The following is a 6,748-nucleotide window of genomic DNA, read 5'->3' as shown; positions in this document are numbered from 1 at the left end:
AAATAAAAAAAATGTTTGAATATGATGATGCAGTATGTTCTTAAACGTTCGTGCTGGTCATTGGTAAGCAGGACCCGTTTGTTCGACTGGCCAGCACCCAGTGGTCAAGTTTTAGGTCGTGAATTTGATTCTTCAACTTGTTTTTTTTTTGGATTTATACTCGTGCCTTACAAACACAGGTCCTTTTGGTGCTTGCCAGTGGCTGGCCCAGACGCGAACTATTGTGCGTCCCATGCACTATTTGACTATAAAAGAGTATGCTCTCGGACGTGGAGTATGTGATCACGAGCACACAGGCGCTCGGTATCTGTCCCGCTCGTTTCAGCTTTGCGATTCTGTCTATTCAATGCGTCTGACGCGTCGCGGGCCCAGATAGTAGCCTGTCTAGTGGGCCATATGTTGGACGGACGTTGTACTCGACGGACGGCGAGAGGCAGAGCAGTGGCTCGAGATGTCACCGGCGTTCTGATCCGTGGATCAGAATTCGTGTTTTCCGGTTACAACGGCAGCGGGTGCAGTAAATGTGGTTGTCGGTCGGCAGGTGCAGCTACCTCCTACCTACCGTCCTTGGATCTGGATTTTGGAGAGCGGCAAAGCAATCGAGAAAGCTCCTGCTACGAAGCGACCACTCCAATCCGCCTGGTATGGAGTTCTTGATGCAGCCAATAAACATGTACGGGTCTGCTCGATCTTGTTGCTTGCTCGCGGCCTTCTAGCTAGATTTATGTTTGTCAATAGATCTAACAGTATTCCCACAATTTGTGCGAGCAGCAGAACTCTGCTAGAGGAGGTCAACGAGAGCAACATCCCCATGAATCCTCTTCAGTACCCGGTGAGGACGCCGCCGGCTGTTGCGGTGCCGACCGAAATGGCATCGAGTGCAGACGCCTAGATTGTTGCTGCTGTAGCTGCTACAAAGGCTGGCAGTGGAGACAAGCCTTAGGGGTTCAGAGAATTCCATAGAGCAAGTTGATCCGAAAACTCCCGGCTGGATTAAAAGGTACTTACTGATGGATTGAACTAACTTTTGTTTTGGTTATCTCACTTAATTCATAACTCATGCGACTCTGGGGAAATTTTGCATGGATAGCATAACTCTGAGTAGATTCTGAAGCTTACTGTTGGTAAGCTGTAGGCCTGAATTTACCTTGTATGTGTGCATTTAATAAACAAGATTGGACTGGAAAAACAAATACTATGTTTTGTCATTATTAATACATGCACAAAATGATTGCGTTGTTGTGGAATCATCGAATCTGTAGATTTTAATCTATAAGGGGGCTGACTACCTGTACTTACTATCATTGATCTGCAGAGTGACAGTTGTGACTGCTGCACTAGGCAGAGCACCATGTCCTGAAAGAAAACAATCGGGCAGTTTGCAGAGCAGCCTGGGGACATTGTCATTGTGCCAAAGATAGGAAGAAGCCTTTGACACACCTGGAGAGGCCTATGATTTTTACAATTTCTACTCATGCGAGAAAGGATTTGACATCAGATATGGAAAAGGCAGGCTAAATGTAAATCGGGCAAAATGCATGCGAGAGATAGCATGTGGCTGTGCGGTACGCCATTTTTTCATAAATTATCCTTATTCTTTTTTATGACTTACTCAATAATCTGCTGCGGTCAACTTAAGTAAGTTGATGTTATTATTTACGGGGGAAGCCAATAGTTGAAAAATACTCACTCTTGACTGATAAGGTTGTTGCGTTCGAAGGACAACAGTTGATACATAGCTGAGCATCAGGATGAGCACAGCCATTCGTTGTCGCTCACATATCGACAGACAATACACTGGCCATCACACAAGCATATAGATGAGTACAGCAGGGACATTACCAAGAAGCTGCGGCAGAACAATGTGAACCTGGCAAAGGTTTAAAGCATCATTGGCACTTTTTTTGGCAGGATGGAAAATGTACCTTTCACAAAAAGAGCGCTGCGAAATCTGTGTGGTAAAATCAGCCGTGAACAAGCGGAGAATGATGCCAGAAAAACAATGGAAGTGTTTCAGGAACTGTGTTCCAAGGATCCCCAGTTCACTTATTGTGTTCAGGCTAACAACGAAGGGCGGATCAGTAGTCTTATGTAGGCTAGTGATAACAGCAGGTTGCAGTGCACCTTCTTTGGGGATGTTGTGACATTTGATACAACCTACAAGACCAGAGGGACAATGCTTAACAGAACCCATTTAGTTACAGGCATTTCAATATGTATATGCATGCTATGGAGCTTGTACGCATGGGCGATAGTAGTGTCGAAGCATACTAGCATCTCCTCACATTGTTCAAGAAATGTGCTGCTGAAATGAAGCCATTTACAGAGGTACAGGATGGGATAGGATTGCAAGAAAGGCTAGCTGACAACGGAGATGTTTTGAACAAAGTTCAGTCAGAAGGCGCAGTGGTCTCTTGAGGAGTTGGAACACATTGTGTTGTGACCAATGAGGACAACAATTCAGGAAACGAGTCGGGGTACATGCTTGCAGGGTTATTGCCACCAGCTAAGCAGAAGGAGATCGGGAAGCCTGCGACAAGTAGAGAGAAGGCATCATATGAAGGACTGAGTGAACGAACAAGATTCTATAGCTTATGTTGACGTCAAAGGCCACAAATGGACAACTTTCCCTGATCGCGATGATGTTCCAAAGCAGCCTCGGAAGCCAACACGATGCAAAAATTGTGATGTCGAAGGACACCGCCGGAACAAGTGTCAAAGGGCGGCCGAGCTCATACTGAAAAATATTTGATGGTTATCACTTAATTTGCCAATTGTACCACTTTGTTAGGCAGATACTAGATTGTGTTGTACCTGTAAAATTTGTATTTCTTGGACCTAGATGATCATAAAATGTGTGTTAGTACTCTGCCTAAAAATAACTCATCGAACATGGTGGACAAGGGGCAGTTTCATACTTATAAAACTTGCTTGCTGGTGTCGCCGATGTCTTTATTTTTTACTGATTGCAAAAAATGATATGAAAATCAATGGGCAGATTGAAGATAGTGATGTTCAGGGGTCACTGTTGCCCTGATTCAGAGATATAAGTGTTTGATTCACTGCCTGCCTGTTGCCATTTGATGTTCATTTGGACTTGATACCATGTTTGAAACTGAATTTTGGTTGCTTCAGTTACTGGTTATAGCTGATGTAGTCAGTTGAAATTGATCACCAGCTTTTTTTCCGAAACGGATTGATCACCAGCTTTGATTTGCTTCAGAAAACAGATGACACGTGCTTTGAGGGACAAAAGACATCTGCATGACATGTTTGCTTGCTAAATGGATGGACTAGTTAGCAGATAGTAAGTGGTCAATGGAGAGGACGTTACAGACATGCTCAAGGAAAGGATTCGATCTAGTTGCACTAGTTCAACGTGATTCAAACGCTGGTCTCCGGGCAAGCTGTGTCGAATTCAACAGGATAAGAAGAGGGAGATGGAGTGCTGAGGATGATTGGTAGGTCCAACGGTTGTGTCAAAATAAATGTGCTTACCCGTCCCATTAGTCCAGAATCTATGGCAAGACGACTCACATCGTCAATCTCCTCCTGATCCATGATACCGATAACTGACGGAGTTATGATGCCAGTCATCTGAGATGTGGGCCACTGCCTCTATATAGAATAGGAGTACAAAAGTTATACCGCTACAGAGACCTCCTGTTGGATCAATCACGAGATAAAGCAATGGCACGGATAGCGAGATCACTGGTGCTCGTGCTCACATGAGTACTTTCGTATGCTCTCTTTCTATAATTGAAAGAAATTGTGGCCACAAGCCAATAAAAGATAATATGTTGAATTGGCTCTAATGAAAAGAACTGTAGGCACGTGACCGCTAAAATAAACAAAGAGAATAAACCGTGATAAAGATGGAACTGCCTGGTTATGCGTGGATCATGCTAATGAAACTTGATTTATGCACTGCAATTAGTAATCCATCCGTTACATCATAGTAGGAGAGAGTGGCGAAGCAACCGTGCCCTGAAGGTCGCCGCGTAGCCACCAAATGAGGAGGGAGCCACAACCCTAACACGAGGGCAACCCAAGGAAAAAATGGCACGAGTTGGATGTTCGTCGCCACGCCGACTAACCCCACCACTATCAAGATCTCGCAGGCCAAACATGATCCGAGAGAAGACCACAGCTCCTCGCTCGCCCCACTGTTGTGCTGACCTTTTTTGGTGCACATATCAATTATCTCTCACGTTGCTTCTCAAAAGAATATCTCTACCGTTGCAACGCACGGGCATATGTGCTAGTATGATCCAATTATATTAGCACTGTCGAGAGATTGCACTAGCGAAAGTACGGACCCTAGGCCTCACTTTCAAGCATTGCAATACCGTTTTTGTGCCCGTTTACTATTTGCTACCTTGCTGTTTTTATTTATTCAGATTATAAAAATATATTTCTACCATCCATATTACACTTTTATCACCATCTCTTCGCCGAACTAGTGCACCAATACAATTTGCCATTGTATTAGGTGTGTTGGGGACACAAGAGATTTCTTGTATTTGGTTGCAGGGTTGTTTGAGAGAGAGCATCTTCATCCTACGCCTCCCACTGATTGATAAACCTTAGGTCATCCACTTGAGGGAAAACTGCTACTGTCCTACAAAACTATGCGCTTGGAGTCCCAACACGTGTCTACAAGAATAAAGTTGCGTAGTAGACATCCGTACCCTGGTGGGCACAAGACACCAGGGCGCGCCTTCCGGACTCCGTTTTTCTCCTGTTTGCTTGTTTCCCAAGATAAAAAATCTTTATATATCCCCCGAACATATTGACCACCGTATCGCAGAGAAATCTTATGTTTTCTTTTCTTGTTGTTTCCCTATTAGATCTGAAAATATGTCGTCCCAAGACTCTCAGGGTGAGAGCTATGTTGCTGATTTCATTGCAAACCCCAAGTCTTATGGGGATGAGGAGCACTATAGCTGGACCTCCGAAGAGGATGAAGATGAATCAGTTCCTCCCCGTTTCAAGCTTGGGGGAGGTGCCCCGGTATCGTATCATCCCCACTATCTTTTGCCTTTACTTATTTTAGTTCGATCTTTTGCTTTAGATGAATAAAAGTTTAGTTCAATCCTTTCTTTTCGAGAGTTTGCTTAGTGATCTATCCTTGTAATCGTGTGTGAGATATATAATAAAGTTTAATTTGAGTTTTTTCTTTCTTTGCTTTCATGTTGCAATAAAAAGAAAGGAAATAAATGAAAAAGATCATATGCTAACCTTATGGTAGGTAATGACACCACATAAGGAAAAGTATAAGTAGAAAAGTTTATTAGAGATTGACAAACATAGCATTGGTCAGTGATGCAACTCATGAAAGAATTAATAAGGGAAGAGAAGATTCACATATAAATACACTATCCTAGAAATCTTTTGTGATTGTGAGCCCCCATCAAAATATTATATGCCAAAATTGTTGACGTTGGACAAGGAAGACAACGTAATGATTTATGTTTGTTCATATTCACATTGAAGTTATATTGTCATAGATCCTTCAACATGTGGTGCTTTCCCCCTATCTTTGCTAGCCAAAATTCCGCACTAAATAGAGATACTACTTGTGCATCCAAAAACCCTTAAACCCATATCTTATTTTCATGGGTCCACCATACCTACCTAGGGATTGAGCAAGATCCCTCAAGTAAGTTGTCATCGGTGCAAGAAGGCAATAAAAATTGCTTCTAAATGTGTGAGATCATTTAGTGTAAGAGAAAATTGAGTGTTGTACAAACTTGTGATGGTGAAGAATAAAAGCGACAGACTGCATAATAAAGGTCGCTATCACAAGGGGCAATGCAACGTGATGTTCTTTTGCATAAAGGGGTTGAGCATATAAACAAATGAGCGCATGGCAACCTCTGCTTCCCTCTGCGAAGGGCCTATATTTTACTTTTATGTATTTACTTTATTGCAAGTCAAAGTTTTTCTTTCTACTCCTTTTTCTTTTCTCCTTTGGCAAGCATCATATGGTGAGGAAAGATCTAGACACATATGTCCAGTTGAATATGGGTAGCATGAGTTATTATTGTTGACATCACCCTTGAGGTGAACACGTTGGGAGGCAAAACTATAAGCCCCCATCTTTCTATGTGTCCGGTTGAAACGTTTTGCTCATGTGTACGCGGTGAGTGTTATCAATCATAGAAGATATATGATGGTTGAGTATGTGGACTTGCCTAAAGGCTCCGATACGTGACTCTTCCTGAAAAGATGATGAATTGTAGTTGCAAAGTTGACCGAGAACATAGTTTGTTGGTTTCTAATAGAGTTTATGCTTTATACTTCAATTATGTGATGAATTGTCACTTATTCATGGGAAGTCTATGATAAAAGTTCTATGATAAAAGTCTTATGTTTAAATTTATTGCTGTTATAATAATCTACATGATGCTTCTATGTCCGTATTTTGTTTTTATCGACACCTCTCTCTCTAAGCATGTGGACATGTTTTTCGATTTTGGTTTTCGCCTGAGGACAAGCGAGGTCTAAGCTTGGGGAGTTGATACGTCCATTTTGTATCATGTTTTCCTACTATTATTTATGATGTTTTTATGCATAATAATGCTTTTTGAAGTAATTTTAATGCCTTTTCTCTCATAATATGCAAGGTACACACAAAGAAGGAGAATTCCGGTAGCTGGAAATCTGGACCTGGAAAAGCTACGTCAGGCTACCTATTCTGCACAACTCCAAACAAGCTGAAAATTTACGGAGATTTTTTTGGAAT

The 6,748-nt window shown here is 42.2% G+C and overlaps 1 long non-coding RNA gene across 3 annotated transcripts; it reads left to right on the top strand.

The window, feature by feature from the left end:
- Positions 1-280: 280 nt before the first annotated feature.
- LOC109765328 (uncharacterized) lies at positions 281-2,942 on the top strand. Of its 3 annotated transcripts, none has more exons than XR_012203196.1 (4): positions 281-642; positions 772-1,000; positions 1,316-1,565; positions 1,705-2,942. It is a non-coding gene; the product is annotated as an uncharacterized lncRNA (long non-coding RNA). The 3 variants fall into 3 exon arrangements; XR_012203197.1 differs by having other exon boundaries at positions 388-673; positions 1,721-2,942; XR_012203195.1 differs by having other exon boundaries at positions 388-673.
- The last annotated feature ends 3,806 nt before the right edge of the window (positions 2,943-6,748 follow it).

The sequence above is a fragment of the Aegilops tauschii genome, chromosome 2 (assembly GCF_002575655.3).
Source record: "Aegilops tauschii subsp. strangulata cultivar AL8/78 chromosome 2, Aet v6.0, whole genome shotgun sequence".
Lineage (NCBI taxonomy): Eukaryota > Viridiplantae > Streptophyta > Magnoliopsida > Poales > Poaceae > Aegilops > Aegilops tauschii.
The sequence above is the reverse complement of the archived record's forward strand: the minus strand, read 5'-3'. Positions and strand labels throughout refer to the sequence as shown.